Genomic DNA, 18,169 nt, shown 5'->3' on the forward strand with positions numbered 1-18,169 from the left:
ACCAGCAGCACAGGGTCCTCCAAGCCCTGAATATCCCATGGGGCTTGGACGTCCTCCTTGGACTTTGCCAAGGCAAGTACAAATCCATGCAGGCAGAAAATGTCTGTCCTTGAGTCTTCTAAGGGTCTCCATGATGGCCCTAGCAGTAGGAATGGGACAAGGGAGGTCCCTCCTCCCTCAGCTCCCCGTTGTACTGCCCTTCTTCCATGCTTTCCCACCAACAACACTCACGATGACAAAGAAACTCAGCAAGAAACTTCAGTCAGAGCTGCAGGGGAAGGGGGCGGTGGAACAGCCTGCTGTTGGTGACCCTACTGAGAAAGGGATGAACCACACAGAGGACATGCACCAGCACTCACAGCAGCCACACTGAGCTTCTGCCAGCCAAAGGGAACACAAAGACACATAGTGCCATGGCCCTCAGGAAGCTGAGGTGCATGTGAAAGGAGAAGTTACAAATGGGAATGCCTCTGCACCCCGGAAAGCTGTTGCACAGCTCAATGACCTCCCCCCCAGCCAAGCTCTGCTCAACGGTCACCTCAAGCTCCCTTTAGCTTTAACTGCATCTGTGTTGGCCATCTTTTAGTACACAAGTGATCATTCTCACTCATTCAACACCAACATCTTCCACACCATCAATATTTTCTCAATGATGAGGCGTGTGGAGATAAACACACCATCAGAGAAACCACAAAGTAGGCTGTTGGAAAGACATTTTGATTCACAAAACAGCAACTGAACTGAAGTAAACATACTAAATGTAAAGGACATATATATATACACACATATATTATCTGTATACATCTATGACTATCTAGCTGACACAATTATGACATTAAGGTAAGCCTACACTAAATATGATACTCATTAATTCAAGAGTCTGTGTTAACTTCAGATGTTATGTACTGGAAAAGCAGTTGCTAGAACTGGATCACTCTGCCTTTGTTTGTGCACATCACTTACATAACCTAGTCTGTGTTTCCAAAGAGTAAAATTTCCCTGTAGCTTTACATAGAGGAAAGAGAAATGTCTGAGATTTGATATATTTTAGCTGAAGTGAAATAGAGGAGAAAAGGGAATGTTATGAAAAACAGTCTATTTGTAAGCTGGACAGAGTGATGAAGAGGCTGGGTAAAAGTGACAAATTAAGGACTCAGTCATCACCACATTTTCCACGCAGACTTGCATTAGATGGACCTGTTATAGCAGCCTATGGCCACGGCCACGCCAATGGCACATGCCAAGTGGGGCAGGTAGAGAGCTCCTGCCTGCTGGAGCACGTGGCAGCTAGCAGCAAGCTCTGCAGATGTGCATCTAACCCAGGTGCAGCTTGACATGAGAACATGTAATAAACCACAAATATTACCTCACAAAACAAAAGCTTTCCCTCTGTGTCCACTTATTTATCTGACACAGAATATTTACTGATTTTCAAGGCTAGGAAGAACTCTACCAAGCACGTCCTCCAGATGTGCCTGTGCGGATTCACAGCCAGCTCCTCTAGGTTCTTCTCTCGAGCTGATGAACAAAGTACTACACTGTCAAACTAGATCGCTTATAATTTTTATTTGAGATGCAGAGTATCCTTAATCCCTGTTACTCTATTTTATGCTATTTTTCAGGAAAAAAAAAAAAAGTAGTAAAATGTCAAATCAGGGAAAAAAATAATGCTGAGAACCTTCTGGAAATCACTCAATGAAACAACCTCTATTTGAATAGCACAAACAGCACCTTGCACTTGATCTGCTGTAAGCCCGTTTGTAAGGGTTTTTTCATTTTCCCAAATCTATCAATATCATTACGCAGGATTTATAGTTTGATTATTTGCAACAGGACAGAAGCAGAAAAGAGCAAATAAGATTGCAAACCCTGAAGCACAACAGGCTAGATCCTCCTGACAATTGCTACGGCATGGATCAGCAGTCACCGAACTGAAGGGGATGGTCTAAGTACAGAGGAGATTGGGCCCATTGTACTCATAATTTCTCAAATTCAAAAATAAGAGTAAAAAAAGCCGCAGACGCAAACTGAGGTTTTGGTGGGTTTTTTTTTTTTTTTTTTTTTACCTGTTCACGACTCCTACACGACATCCTCAATGATGGTTACAGGTGTGCAAAGCTTGTGACCTTGGAGACAAAGCCTGACCACCCGCTTTGCTCTCTCCTGCTACCTGGGGCAGCATCGGAGGGCACAGCAAGTGGAAAGCGGGGAAGTGGGTGGCAGGCAGTGAACCTGAAGCTGTTAATTGCAGTGCCAGGAGTAAGGCATTTCAGGAATGCAGACTAAAGCAGCCTAAAAGTTACCAGGGGCTCGTCAGGTGACTAAAGGAACCTAAATGCAGAGAGGCCTTATCTCTGAATGAAACGCTCTGTTCCTAGGACAAAATACAAAGCCTACTCCACTTGAGGGCAGTTGTTTTTAATAGAGAAAACAGAACTCTCTGTGTTAGTGGAAAGCTATCCTTCCCTGGGAAGAAGGTAAAAAGAACCTCAGTAAGCTCACACTGTTTGAAAGAAAAAGAACAAGTGAACAAACTTGCTACAGAAGAGATTTTCTGTCCAGAGGAATAAATGCTATCATTCTGGAACCCTTTACATGAATACAAAAGAGGGTCTGAATTTCGCTTTGGCTTTTAACATTACTCTCATAAGTAGCACGAGAAAATCTGCACACATAATTTAGAAAAATGCTCTAGGAACGAAGATCCATTTGAACCTCCCTTTGATCAGCTGCACTGAAACACAGCAGCCCCTTCGTGGCCTTTCACAAATGATATTCTACTCGCCGTGCTTCTGCAGAAGAGTTTCTCAGAAAGGCCCCATTCTCTATCTGATGAGCAGACACCTTTTCTGTAAGTTTTACAGACAACACGAAGGACAATGCAGAAAAACATTTACTTATATAAGCTCTCCGAAATGGAATTATAGCAAATCTTCTTAATCATTGCATTATGTAACAGTGCTGAAAATACTTTCCTTGCATAGGTCTTAAAGGGAGAGAATTGTCCCTGAAATATCTCCTTGCTCACTACAAAGCTGTACTGATCCTACTAATAGGTAGCTGGCACTGAGGAAAAGGAAAGACGTAACACACGTCTTCTAAAGTGTCATAGGTTTTAATTATTTTTTTTTTTAAAAAAGGATCAGGTTGGACAATAAAATTTCTTCAGAGTATGATCCCTGAGTTGTCTCATCACCTTGACTTTACATCATCTATCAGTATCTTCTCATTGGGATAGGACAGAGATTACCATACCTGTCAGATCAGCGTCTGAGACAGATCACGCGTATATTTGTGTCCCATGTACACGAGCAAGGGAAAAGAGGCAAAGGGTCTTGCCAAAGTTTGTCCATCCTGCGTGGCTCCCCAGCCACACAGTGTCTGGAGGGCTGGCAGCAGGGATCCACGCCTTCTCACGGTCAAAAGGTGCGAAACAAAGCAGTGACTCCAGCTCTTGTAACGAGCTTCAACTCATCATTATGCAGGAAAAAAAGGCCTCAGCTTGTAACACAGGCCATTTCCACTGGTTCATGGTGGAGTCCCACATCTAATTCAAAGTTTTGATTCTGATTTTTCAACACCTAGTTTCCCTTTTCATGACGAGCTGAAAGAGCCATACGTTCCCTGGGACCTTGAAGCTGTTCCCCTCCAAGGTGAGTCTCTTAACTTGCTGGAGGCACAGCATTCTTACCAAAGCTCCTTATCAGAAGCAATCAGAATAAAAGCTAGCCTGACAGGTTTCAGAGCTTGAAGCAATTGAATTGGTCTGTTTGCAAAATAATTCCCCCAATAATAGAAGATTAACAATAAAAATTCCATGTAAAAGGGCAGTTGGACCTAAGGGCATCCAAAAGCCAATTGAACTTTGAGCTAAAAGACAAGTCTTACAGTTTTATCTGGAACTTGGATTCTGCAGAATGACATTAGAAGGACAAAAAAAAAATATCTGTTAAATCAAAGAGGAAGGGGAGAGGATAAAAATTTACAGTGAAGGATATTCTACAAGAAATTAGAATAGTTTCCTTAACTTTCAAAAGACTTGAAATGTAAGTATGGTTGCTTGATTTTATCAGATGGTGCTATCCCACTGAAAACAAAAGTGCAACCTTCAAAGACCTGTGCAATAATATTGTTAATCTAGTTCCATGCTAAGTAACATAAGTCAAGAAAACCCTCACTATATTGAAGAAATTTTAGGAAACACAGGCCACCTAGAGTTCATGTTAAGTGAACCTTATAGCATCTACTAGTTTGCTCCCTGCAAAGCAAGAGGCAATTAAAAACTTACTACACTGTTGAGCCAATCTGTACATGAACTTATGTAACACTGCATTTCAGGAGGTGAAGCATGCACAGCACCAAATCCTGAGCTAACTCACCTCTGCAGCAACATCCATAATCCACTGGCACCTGGGAGAGGCCCTGCAGGCTCTCAAAGCCCCCAGCCAGTTGCAGTTGAATACATCAAGAGATAACGGGCCACGAGTACAAACCATCCCCTTGCTGGAGCCACACCGAGGACAGAGGATACTCCAAACCCAGTGCACTGCCAGGGCTCCCAAGTGAATCCGAGATCCATTCAGCACTTTCCAAACCCCACTCTCCTCTGTGACACTCACGGGTACCACACACGGCTCTCCTCAAATGCCACAGCACAGCTCCCAGCGGGAGCACTTCCAGCTGGTGCTTCTTGTTCTGTGCTGAAGGGCCAAGCTACCACAGCAGCCAAGGCTCTTTGATAAACAAAAGGCAATTCTCATCTCCTGAAGTATTAAAGAAAAAAATCTAAAAGGTGGAAACTGAGCACCCAGTTCAAAATAGTAACTTAGGTTTAAGTGTCAAGTAAATTACACAGAAGAGGGAGGTGATCTAATTCCCCTTAAATGGAGAGACTTGTGTTAAAGGCCAGAGGTCTTGCTTTACAATGGCCATCTTGGCAAATCACAGCCCAATGCTTTTGACTATCTATAAAGAGGAAAAGAAAAAAAAAAAAAAATCAATTTCCTTACCTCGCAGACACGTTGCCATGCTTAATACACTGGATTGTATGAAGTGCTTTGGATGCCTTGGATGAAAGACACTATAGGAAAGCAAAAGCGAAATAGTATTAGTAACTCTTTGCCTTTTCAGCACTCTGTGTGCAGACTATAAAATATCTGCCGCATGATACCTCCAGGAATACAACCGTGGATTTCACCAAACAGGGTTTAATATTTAGGACATGGTCCCATAAAAACCAAACAAGACAGCAGCTCTACTAAACCCTGGGGGAGTTTGTGATGTTATTCACACATGCATGGATTGAACAAAGAGAGGTTTTGATTTCCATTCTCTCTGGGGGTGGGGACAAATGTTTTCAACAACTGCATATTTAGTTTTATTTGACTTTTCCATCAGTAGGAGAAAGATTGGAATCATCTTAAAAGCAAACTTTTATCCTGTGCAAATGGTAGGATTCCCTTATCTTAAAAACCTTCTCCCTCATCTTATAGGAAAGATCTGTTTTTATTAGAAAATTAGAAAAAGTATGCCTCAAACAGTCACAGACGTTTGTAATATCTCCAAGACTGCTGGATATTTCCTTCCCCACATGCACCCAATCCAGGAAAAAAAGAAAGCCGGGATACATTTCCTGGTTATTTTCAGCCTGAAACTTTCCCAAGAACATTCACATATGCGATTTCTGGACAGAATATTGCAAGATATTTCAGAGAACTTTTCCCCTCTGTATTACACTAATAATTCGATTTTTTTTTTTTTTTTATGTTTGAAAAGCATTTACTCACTAATATAGAGCACTCTTTCAAAACTTTTAAATAAAGTTCTCACATTTTTCAGTGAAAGAAAAGGATTAAAGATTATATTGAAAGAGCATCATTTTCACACAGGGTGAATAGACCACAGCAGTTCCCATGGGATCAGCTGCATATATTTAAACTCTTCCCACAAGACAACCATTGTTTCCTACAAGCCTCTCTGTTTTTTTTCCTGTCATGACAGGTTTCCACACTTCATGTCGTCTAGAAATCCCATGGATGCTGAGCTGGACCAGATGATGAAACAATAAATTATGAAGTCTACTAATTAGGCTAGGGTTAAAAATGGGTTTTTTTGCTAATGAAACACCTTGCTGCAGTCCTGGGAGCTGTGAACTGACTTGCTCTCAACATCCAGTTCTTATACACAGGGAAGCAGGATTCCTATTGGAGGCAACCGCAAAATAAGCAGAGGAATTGTACAGTCTCTTTTAAGATCCATCTCTTCTACCAGAATTGCGGGACTATACAGCTATCCTCAGTTTGAAGTAAGTTCAGTGTTCTTCCTAGATGTAAACTGGCTTAATCAGTAGGTTTTATAGGTCAGATGCTGCTTAAGGGAACCAGATTTCACAGATCTCCGAGGCAATTTTGGCTGCACAATCCATGTTGAACCCAACTGATGCAGAGTGGTAACAATGTACTTATAAACTTGTTAAGTGCTACTTTTGCAAACAGTTTATAACTTGACCAAATTTTTATATATATATATATATATACACACACACACGATAACCTAAGTCCTGTTGAGACAGTTTTCTACAATTTTCAGTATGTAAGAAATCCCAAAGGTTTATATTTGACTGCTGTTTCAGAACACACCAATGCTATATATAACACTTCATAAGACTTAGCATTTTTTAACATCACTAAGATTTGTAAGAATTCCATTTCTACATATCTTCATGATATTAAAATATTATGTGCTAAAATAAACAACACACTGCTAATATGGAATAAATTGCTTCATATAACAAATAGCAACACCCTCATTGTCATGGTGATGCTGTCATAAGATGCTCATTTTCAGGTGTTGTTTAATGAGCTTTCATATCTGTGACAAATTTTCAAGACTGTAGTGATGTCACAGAAAAAACTTGATGTAAAATTTTACGAAATGTATAAATATGTATTTCTGTCTAGAGAGAGGGAAAGGCTGAATGGAACAGAGCATGAGAGGCTACAGGTTAGGGTCTCTGAGATGCCACTCTGGAAGTGAAAACTGGACTAGAGCAAGAAATAAATGCAAAGTCTCAGTCCCTCAAAGCCTCCCAAAAGAGCAGTCACCAAACAATCAGTGAACTTCCTAAGGTTCCTCCCAGGTACCTGGCAATCCCCTTCAGTTTCTGTTCAGCACAGGTTTTAACAAGGCCAGCAGCTTCCCCAGCCTGCATTTTCAGAGACCCCCTAACGCGAGGCAAAGTGCCTGCTGAGCACGGGGAGGACAGCGAAACACATCCGAGCCCCAGGGTGAGTCCAGAGCACTGCCGGAGTAACGCAGGCGCCGCCACATACCACAGCACACAGCCTCTGCTTTTTCTTTCTGTGGCACTTCAGGCTAACTTACAAAGTTTGTCACAATCACTGTAATACATCTATACATATAATAACCACAGTTCCTGCATTCACAGAAAACCCAGTAACAGTCACACCATTAAAGACTACGTTTCCTACACTCTCAAAAACCTCTTGCATTATTTAATATTTGGATCTGCTACTCAACTTCTTTCCATGCAGTCATTTATTCGCTTTTGAAAATGTTACATGAATGCATATTTAAGTTAGTTATTCATACCTCTCAGAAGAGAAACCTCTGAAAAACATTAATAATTGAAGGCAAGTTGTTGCTCTTTAGAGAAATTCTGATAAAATCCATTACAGTTGTCAGTCCCCCTTCCATCCCCCTGTCTCTGGTATGCGAGGCTGCTGGCTGGGTGCACAGCCTTGTCAAACCAACCGTACAGTCTATTCAGTTACCCTGGAGTTGTCATGTGGAATCAAGCAAACAAATATCTTCTCTCCATTTTCCCCAACTCCGGCACTCAAAAACAGATCAGAACTAATTCTTCACAAAGCTTAACTTCAGCAGCAGCTTGAGCGAAAACGCTCCAAGCTTGATACGGAATTTGAATTAGTTAAAAGGATTTATCAACAGCCAGTGGTTACATTCAGTTAATTAATAACTTGCTTAAGAGTAACGAGGAAATTACAGAAGTTAATATTACTTCTGGGGCCTCTTCTCAGAAGTTGGTGAGAAGGCTGGACCCAGCCTTTCAGTGTCTTTGGAGGAAAGATTAGCCAAAAGAAAAATCAGGGAATAGTAGAAGTGGAGGAAATGCATCCTTTCACTTGGCACCCGTTTGCATCTCACCAAATCGTAGAACTACAGCCAGCCCTTCGAGGTGGAACCCCAGGACCTACCTGAGCACCTCCAGAGCTTGGCAGCCGTAGCAGAGAAATGCTTTCCAAATCATTCCAGCAGCACTCTGCACACAAGCTGAACATGTTTTCCTTCCACATTAAGCATGTCTGTATACTTTTCCCCTTAACCTTCCTTTGATAAATAAATTCCAGATTCCCAACAAATCACCCAGAACTAAAGCCTACCCTACACACAGACCTGAAGGATCTTGGAACTGATACTATGTCCTATGTCCTCCTCTCCTGGGAGAGCACAGGAGCAAACCCACGCTGGGAGTGTCCCAGCACTGACATTTTTCTAATAACAGCCAAAGTAATATCAAATGAACCAGCTCTCAGAACAGCAAAGTGTAAGGTCAAGCACTCTTAGCCAGCTGCTGGACGAAAAGACTGTTTGCCCAAAGATAACAAGAAGGCATGTTTGTAACATTCTTGTTAGGACTTTTGTCCTTTCGTAATACAGAAAAGGTTTATAAATTATACTGTTTAAAAAAATCTGCACCACAGAATACACATTTAGTTATACAAGTCTTCAATTTTGATGGCAAATCCTTCAAATAGCTTTTTTGCTGCTGTTCATTTCACCATGGCCTCTACAACCAAATACAAAATGAATGGTGGGTGAACACATACTTTTAATGATGTTAAGAAAGTCACCATTGTCAGTTTTTAAATAAAATGCAATTGTGTGTTCTCTACATCTTCCTTTTAACTTAGTATATGAAGAACGAAGCTTCCTTCTCTCCTACCTCTACAAAAACCATACAAAAACTTGCAAGCTGATAGCAGAACATAAATATTGTCACTCTAAAAACTTTTCTAAACAAGAGATTTAAAAAACAAAAGAGTTTCAAAAGGCAGCATGGTCTAACTAGGAGAGCATAAACAAAGGTCTTGGATTTTACTTTTGCATCTGATAACTACTTAAGTCAGTGTACAGTAGGAATTAAGAGGTTGATTCCTTCACTCACTGTGAGCCTGTTTTTGACTTCTAACAACAACAGAAGTAACATTTCCCCCCAGCATCTGACAATCTTTTAATTTTTCATGTAGGAGGAAAAGTAGAACCACAAGCTGGTTTTGTACTTACTCAAACACAACTACACTTGTAGCTAATGAAAGTCCTCAGAAGATTTACATAGAAAAAGTTTTCTAATAACTACGCTGAAAGGATGAGACCAGTGTTGACTCTTGTTAGACAAACCATTCTCTTAATGTCACGAGGTGGACAGCAGAAAGAGGTTCCCCTTACTCTGAAGTGAATGCACTCTGCTCCCAGAATCATCTGTACAGGGAGAAAGAAAACCAAGATAGACAGCAGGCTGGGGAATATAAGGCAGCAAAGTAAGGATCAGGGAGAGAGACCCAAACAAGCTTTGAAGAGAAGACTGATGGCATTACCTCAGAGGAAGACAGTGACATGGCCCTTTCCCAGCTAGGCACTACGAGCCCTTCCCATCCATACGCTCCCCGCAGCGGTTTGCCAGCATCATCCTTTACAACCCTGACACAGTCATACCTTAATTTTTTTGCTTCTACTTTTTCAGCAATGAATTCATTGCTATAAATCACTTATGTCACTAAGACAATGAAATCTTAGCTAATACAAGATGGCACGTGAAAGAATACAGCAGGAAGACTCACTTGAGGCACCCAGCGCAGTCGTAAAAGTTATCTGACTTTCCTCTTGCTGTTTATAAAAATTGTAATCAACTGCACAGAGAAGCAAGAAGTTACCACTGGACCAGAGTATGCTTGGAAAGACAAATGAAGTCAGGGACAGCAACTCACAACTCTCATGCACATGGTAAGCAATGTGTTGTACTAAGGCAAACCAAGATACTGTGATAATAAGGCCAAAAGCTTTACACATATATTTCACTATCTGGAAAAGGAGAATTTACCTTAGGAAAATAGTTTTTTCCATCCTAGAAAAAACCCCATTGTTTTTAACTTTTATTATAATAGCTACAATGAATTTATGTCCTTTTTAAACAAAGCCCTGAAAATATTTATTTTGTTAGACTTTTTAAAATAAACATCTTGTTAGGAAAGAGACATACTATTGTTCTCTCTCTGACTAATTGGTGGAGAGAAACAGAATATTCCATATTCATTGCATTTAGCCTAAATGAGTCATGTTATCTTCTACCCAGACAAAGCATTTTAATTTTAATAACGACAATGCTGACAGCTACAATACTGTTCTTGCAGAAGTTTGCTTGTAAATAATTAACAATTGTTGTATAATGACAGTGGGTTTTTTGATAGCTCTATTAATTTCACAGTCAGGCTGGAGTCTCTTTAATTTAGGGTATTCATAAAAATTCAACCCTCTCCCAACCTACTAACAGAAAAGGCTAATGGAAAAAACAGGTTTACGTTCCTACAGTCTGTCTTGATGCCAAAAATCTGTTGTACACCAGGAGTCAGCCATGGAAAACCAAGGAGAATAGTATAGAAATCACAGATCATACCTCCAAAGGGTTTACATGTTTGACTGATAATTATCCGATTTTGAAGTTAAAGTCTGCATTGCAATAAATAAATTCACACAGCACAATCCTGCTCCGTGTTGTAGGACATGGTGGTGGCACTGTCAGAGGACAGAGTCACACAGGATGGGGCATCCCCTCTTATTGTCCTTTCAATACGCACACTCATGCCTCAAAATCTTGCCAAGCAAGACACCTCTTAATGTTCCCCTAATCCACTAATTTTTAAAACCTGGCAACATTCCTCTGATTCTGAGGGAATCAACAAGGATACAAACACCTTGAGGGCCATGAAAATGTTTCCTGTGTAAGCAAGTTCTTTATCACATGCCATATAGTTCACTAAGTCACAGCTACATCTTTTACATACATATTAGGAATTTTGTCCAAGAATTGCAGAACTGGATGCAATGTTTCCCCTTCCACAATAGGAGACATCCAAATTATTGATTTTTTTTCCCCTTCAGATAACACATCCTGGTGAGGATGAAATATTTCACTCCAGAAATAAGAGAGCCTCTGAAGTTAACAGAGAGACTCTTCCTGTCATTAGAGGGATCTATAGTCTTTTGTTCTCCCAGTGGGTATTTCCTAAAGTTACCTTATGCCCATTTGCTGTCCCAGACAAGGAAGTGGATAATGACACAGAGATTCATGAAGTAGTCTTTGGTTTCTATATGGACCAGGTAACAAGAAGCATTTTTGGGCCATGCATTTGGCTGGCAGCAGCCCAATATTTAGTGTACTTGCATAGTTTGATCCACTAAGTGCGTTATTCAGGATTGTAAACTGTCCTGCCAAATAAAATATATTAGATGTCAACCTAAGATTTCTATCAAATTCCATATTAATTACTAAAGCTATTTTCTAACTATTCTAAATTTTGTTTTCCATCCTAAGTATTGCTTATACTCCAGCACTGGCAGAGCACAGCAATCTTGTTTGGCACTTTTAGAGAAGCTGTTTAATTCAAATAAAGGCCAAACCCTGTGTACCAAAGTCAAAGCTTCCGTTGAAATTAAAAGAGGCTTTCCCCAAGTGAAGTCAAAAAACTATAGGATTTGACCCAAAGTCTCAGAAGAGGTAGACCCTGCCTCAGTACTGTAGCTGTTTGTTAGTCAGGTTTGTAGGTGGTTATTGCCTGGCAGCCCTATCTTGTAACAATACACAGAGCTCATTATCAGCTGCACTGCTCCAAAAGGCTCATCTGCATCACAAAAGACAACGTCTGCTGCGCATCTAGGTGCCATCTCGTTGATAAAATGTATCAGAAATGGAAAAAGTTTGCATGCTCATTTCTTTATAGCCACTGCTGTTCTGGAGACAGTTCCAAAATACTCATAGGCAACCAACAAATGTCCCTGCAGGTCCCTCTGACAGTGCTGGAGATGCTCTGCAGCCTCCCTTGCTGTGATGGACAAGCTGCAAACACACCCCATCTCTTTTTTACATATACACATGCATGCACACACACTCTCACATTCCCATTTTGCATATCAGATACCATTTTCATTAACCACCTGCATCATTTTCCCATTGAACTGCATATTTTATTACTTCAGGCATCTATTTCCATTCACTCTGTATCCCACATACAGGGCTTCCTTAATTGAGCTGCATAGTTTATGAACTGTGCTAGTTGAGCTGCATAACTCCACTGCTGAGTTTTTATACTGCACCAAGCAGAATATCGAGTGCTGGATTTGTGCCACTAGAGTTACAAGTTCTGCAAGCAGAGGAGTACTTCAACGGTTCTGCTGGATTTTTCACTTCTTAGATATCTATATGTTTTTTCTACTTTGCTATACCCAACTATAAGGTTGAAAGGTTGAAATCTGCATTTGGCTTAAGCAAATATCCTTTTTTTTTTTTTGTTAAGGATAGCCAGGACAAATGAATTAAACTGTTGATGACAGCTCAAGTAACCCTTGCATTCTGCCCCTGAGAGCAGAAGTCAAGAAAACTCACCCTTAGAGAGCAAAGGCAGCTACTCCCACACAGAAGAAAAACTGCCTGACCACAAGGGACTGTTCCAAGAGGTGCTCACGCTCCTGGTTTCTGGTTTAGAGCCAGAAGCCTTTAAAAGGGTCCTAGAAGCAGGAAGGAAAAGCAGTATTGATAAGTAACCATGAGGACGTGCTGTTCTCAGCTGCCACCAGTTAAGAGCTCAGCACTCAGGACATGCCTGCTGCAGAGAGACACAGCGTCTGGAGCCAAGACCGGTTCTGCCCAGCATCCAGCTGTTTCCCATCCTAATTAAGTCTATAGGCTAACAGTGATTATTAATATTAAACACCTACCCTCTGAAGCTACTAATGACACCAGCTAATCCGTACCATAGACCCACATTTAAAATCAATACAGGCATTTATGCTAACTTACAAGAAAGAGAAGCAGTATGTGCAATAGGCTGTGCTTTCTTGTGCACAGGTTCTCCTCTTGGTGAGAGATAGATGCCACGGGAAGAGCCAGCATTTAAAAAAAACCACTAAAACATCTGTTCAGATGCTTAATAAGCTGACCATCGTTAATGTTGTACCTCACAGATGAGCACAATGCTTTGAAAGATAAACAAGAGGAATAGTACTTCCACCAGAAACTCTAATTTTAATCATGGCATCAGAGCTAAGTAGAGGCAGTTATTTGAAGGCTTGAGGAAACCAGTCAACAGGAAAAAAAAAAAAAAAAAGAGCAGCACCTCATGGAACAAGTTGTTTCAATTAATTAATATCAACACTAATATAGCTATCTAAACGCCTTTCCAAGACAAAGTTTTGTTTGCTAGAGTTGTATAAGAAAGCCTCTGTATAAATAAGTGAGCATGAAACCATAGAAATGCAGGATTGGAAAATCGTCAAGAGACTGTCTCACCTACCTCCTTACTTTGAGGCAAGAGCTGTCAAGTCCAGGCACACCTGATGTTTGTTCTGATCTTGCTTCCCTAAGCAAAGCTTTTCAACACCTCATAATTAGGAATTTACCCAGCAGCCAAAGACTTCTTCCTATTCTGACAGAAACAGATGACAGATCACTGTTTTGTGATTTGACTTTATGATTCTTTGCTCTCTCAAAACATCTTTTGGAGCAAACATCTCTTTCAGCTTCTCACTCTTCTCATATTTTCATGCTTTTTTTCATTCTTGTTGAATCTCCTCTGGACTCTCTTTTCTGGAATGCCTCAGCCCTTTTCCTCAGGCCTGGACTGGGCACCCGCAGGGTACCAGGATGCTCCAGCCCTCTGTCTCCATGCCCAGGGAGGCTGGCACGCAGCTGAAACTTCCCTGCCCCAGCTCCTGGCCACAAAAGCAGCTTTGACTCTTGCAGCATGGTCAGAACACCCAGTTTGATTTATTATCCTGCACCAGCTGCAGTGATCAAGCACAGGGCTGCCAACAGGTACCCCCAGCCAGCACATTTTATCAGCTCCCCATCCTGTTTCCTGGCCATCCCCTTCACCTCCCTTCCTCTGCCTTGTGTGTGCCTGGCTGTACGCAAAATTAGTATTTCTATCACTATTATCCAGGTAAACCCAGTTTTATATAGTATTACAGCTACAGCTGGCCTTACAAGAGCCCCAGCAGGTCCCCAAATTATCTGTGAAGTTCAATCACTTCCCTAATGGCCCCTCTTAACCAGCTGTGCAGTCCAGCCCTCCCCATACCTATCACTTTTGGGAGCTTCTCACCCCGTTATCTGTCACATCTGGCAATCCCACACCTTGTGCCCAGTGCTCTTCCATGTCCTGGTCACTTGGCTTAACCCCAGGCCAGAACCTGAGCAAAATTTGCCTCACAGAATTTTCATGACCTGTTTCTTTGTGTTGGTTTTTTTTTTTTTTTTTGTTAGAGTTTGTTTGTGGGGTTGGGTTTTTTTTGGGTGGTACCACTCTACCTGTTGTCTTTTTCCTTACACATTCCCCCTCCTACTCCACAGACTTGGCACACAGCCAACAGCAGAGGCTCCGGTATGAAACAAACTCCCTGAATTTTCAAAATATATTGCAGAGAAACCATTTTTCTCTCATAAACTAAAAATTTAAACCAATAGTCTCTGCAACTGTAAGTCAACATCTGATCCTTTGTGTCCAAAATGTGGTTGTCAGTTTTTCCCCAGCAGGTCTGAATTTATCAAATAGTGAGGTGTACACGTTGCATTAAAATCAAGTAATAGAAAATTCAGTGTTCACCTTTCAAGCCCAACTCAGTAGTAAACCGATTCAATTTTGCTGTCAATTACATTAGGGAGAAAAAGGAGAAAATAGAAAAAAAATCAGATTAATGTGTTCTGAGATACATGGTATTTCAGGTAAGTTTAGTCTTACTTTTGAAAGGTGCAAACTCATCTCATACATCTACATGGAGAACTCTGCAGAACACCTGGAAGGCTCAACACCAAAACAGTTACATCATGACCTAACTGTATTAGGGTTTCCTTTTTCTTTTCCTCAGTAGTACTCAGGGGACAAGACAAGCATTTAGGCTTGGACCTGAAATTCCCATACCCAGCCTAACTGACTTTAACCATAAAGGTAATTTTCTGCCAATTGTCAGGTTAGATTGCCCCTTTAGTCTTCCTCATCAGACTGCAAATAGGTGATGCTCTCTCTTCTTGGAAGGACAAGAATTAAAGAAAGAAAAGATGTGGAGAAAGATTGAAACCCATACAAGCTAGAGGTATAGGAAACGTTGTTAGGAGGTACCAGATCTTAAGTCGACAGATTCCTGAATTTAACTTTAACCATACAAGTACAGTCTTGTTCTTTTTAATTACTAATTGCCCCAGTTCACAGAGTCAGAGAAGCACAGGATGGTTGAGATTGGAAAGCACCTCCGGTGCTCATCTAGTCCAAGCCCCTGCTCAAAGCAGGGTGATACTTCCTACCAGGTTTAGACTGGCTCTTAGGAAGTATTTCTTTCCAGAAGGGGTTGTTGGGCGTTGGAATGGGCTGCCCAGGGCAGGGGGGGAGTCCCCATCCCTGGAGGGGTTGAAGAGTCGGGTTGACCCAGCGCTGAGGGATCTGGTGGAGTTGAGAACGGTCAGTGTGAGGTTCATGGTTGGACTGGAGGAGCTTCAAGGGCTTTTCCAACCGAGATGATTCTGAGCCAGAGCAGGTTGGTCAGGGCCACCTCCAGCTGGACTCTGAACATCTCCAAGGATGAGGAGTGCACAGCCCCTCTGGCCAACCTGTCCCAGTGTTTGACCTTCCCCACAGTAAGAGTTTTTCCTTACATTTAACTGGCATTGTCCGTATCTCTCTTATACCACTGCTTTCTGTCCTGTCACTGGATGCTGCTGAGAGGAGCCTTGCTTCACTCCTTCCCATCGGGTATTTACTGATAAGATCTCCCCGAGCCTTCTCTTCCCCAGCAGTCTCAGCTCTCTCAGCCTCTCCCTCTATATCAGACATTCTCACCCTCTCACCACCTTCATGTCTTTTCACTGGACTCACTCCAGTACGTCCCTGTCTTTGCTCTTTGCTGGTCCCAGCACTCCAGATGCATCTCACCAGAGCTGAGCAGAGAGGAAGGATTCCCTCCCTCAAGCGATGGGCAACACTCTGCCTAAGGCAGCCCCGTGCGCTGTTCTCTGCACCAAGGGCACATCACTGAAAGTCCTCTGTATCCCTAAACTCTGTAGACACTGGTTCAGCTTTCCACACATTGTTCTCAAATCTTTGCATTCACTGCTTCTGAGAATCAGGCTTTCCAACAATATAAGCAGGCACCACAGGGAAAAGTCATGGCTGTCACAGCTGGACTCAACCTCATTACAACAAGTAAGACAGGAATGTGATACTGGTATTGCAATACACAGTGACTTACAAGAGAAAAATAATTGGTATTCTAGAGTTAAAACTGATCAAACTGAACTGTCAGCCTTACCTGGAAGTTTTCTGATGCTTAAATAAATCTTCCCCAATTCCACGTTCTCATTAATTCTTGCAAAGAAACTCTTTCCTACTGATTACCGGAATAATATTCTGACAAGAGAGAGTAAAAAAGAACAACATTTTCTTGTCTAAATAATATCCAATATCAGTTCCGTTTATCACAACTCATTAACAGAAAAAAAACTGTAAAGCCTTCCTGAATGTCTTCAAATCTGACTGATTTCATTAGCATTATTTCACCTTAAAAATTTTAAAATCTACTTCAAATTTGCAGTCTAATAGTACCTTCACCCACCCTATATTATGCTCCCAGAAAAGGGTTTAATGTCATGCACATATACAGACCAAGGACTTTTTTATTTTAATGGCAAGGCAACAAAGAAATTCACTTAATGACAAGTTCTTGGACTAATGTATTATTCATTTTGTTATGTGACAGTAGAACAAAATTGTATCCATAAATATATAATGTTGTACACCACTTTTTAATGTAGTTTACATTTATGAAATAATTGGCTGTCTTTCACCACATTATCCTCTCTTTATTCACCTTTTTTTTTAAGGGGATGTCATAAAATGCAGTTCGTGTCATAGAAGATGCCTTCATTCCAGGAACAGAGACAGCAACTGGCCTGGATAAACCTATGAATTTCAACCTCTGTTTCTGAAAATGTTTTCTAGTCTCTGGAAGGATTTGGAGGTATTTTTACAGTGCTTTTTTCCCATATAAATTGCTACTTTACTCCTTTTGCCTTACAATTAACCTTATGTATTTTTAAGTGTATGAACTCATTTGAGGTCAACATTGTATCTAACCATCAGCATACTTATGTTCACGTATTTAATGATACGTGGGGTTTTGACTTAAATAATAAGAATACTCACACCTCCTTCCTCGGGATCCACAATCAAGGCAAGCCACGAGCAGAGAGATGTCTCAGCACAGGCCCTTGCGGGCAGGGCTCAGCCTCGCAGAGCTGGGTGCAGGCAACACCGGCCACCAAGGGTCCCAGGAGGGTCAAAGGGTGAACCACATCCAGATACACCCGCGGAGTCCAGCCAGGACCACCAGGAGATGAGGCCAGAGACAGGACCAGTGATGGACCAGGTCCAAAGTCCATCCAGGAAACAGGGCTGGATGTGAGCTGTACACTGCCCACACGAAGGGCCCATCCTGGAGCCAAGCTGCTCCAAGCATCAGTCTGGGGGACTCAGCTCGAGCTGAGCTGGGGCCCCTGGGCTGGTGTGGGGGGAGGCCCCAGGAGATGCTGGTCAGGGCCATCAAGGCCTGTCTGTGCCCTCAGGGCACAAACACTTTCCAGGTTCCATTACCTGTTTGCTCAAATTTTGTTTGCCTTCATAAATCTGCATTTGCGGATTATTTTATCCTCTCCAGTCACCTGCGTGGTCTCTCCAGTTACTGCCTGCTTCAGGTTCACATCCAGTTCTGGGTTCAGTACAACACGGGTTCCTTACACTGAGAGGGCTTTTCTTTAGGCACTGGGGAGTGGGAGGAAACGAGTCCTCTGCCAGCACAGCGGCTCCTT

At 41.7% G+C, this 18,169-nt stretch overlaps 1 protein-coding gene across 5 annotated transcripts in view; it reads right to left on the minus strand.

Annotated features, from left to right (window-relative positions):
* Nucleotides 1–16,656, minus strand: part of VEPH1 (ventricular zone expressed PH domain containing 1) — a 98,400-nt gene extending 81,744 nt beyond the window's left edge. For 3 of the 5 annotated variants that reach the window (XM_074878401.1, XM_074878405.1, XM_074878406.1), the window contains exons 1-2: nucleotides 7,612–7,879; nucleotides 5,010–5,080 (exon numbers count right to left, since the gene is read on the minus strand). The gene's annotated coding sequence lies outside the window, so the exon portion shown is untranslated. Of the gene's footprint in view, nucleotides 1–5,009; nucleotides 5,081–7,142; nucleotides 7,265–7,611; nucleotides 7,880–12,700; nucleotides 12,823–13,607; nucleotides 13,740–16,614 lie in introns of those variants that run through there. The other 2 variants (XM_074878403.1, XM_074878404.1) reach the window with 2 other exon arrangements.
* Between the last annotated feature and the right edge of the window lie 1,513 nt (nucleotides 16,657–18,169).

The sequence above is a fragment of the Strix uralensis genome, chromosome 9 (assembly GCF_047716275.1).
Source record: "Strix uralensis isolate ZFMK-TIS-50842 chromosome 9, bStrUra1, whole genome shotgun sequence".
In the NCBI taxonomy this organism is placed as follows: domain Eukaryota; kingdom Metazoa; phylum Chordata; class Aves; order Strigiformes; family Strigidae; genus Strix; species Strix uralensis.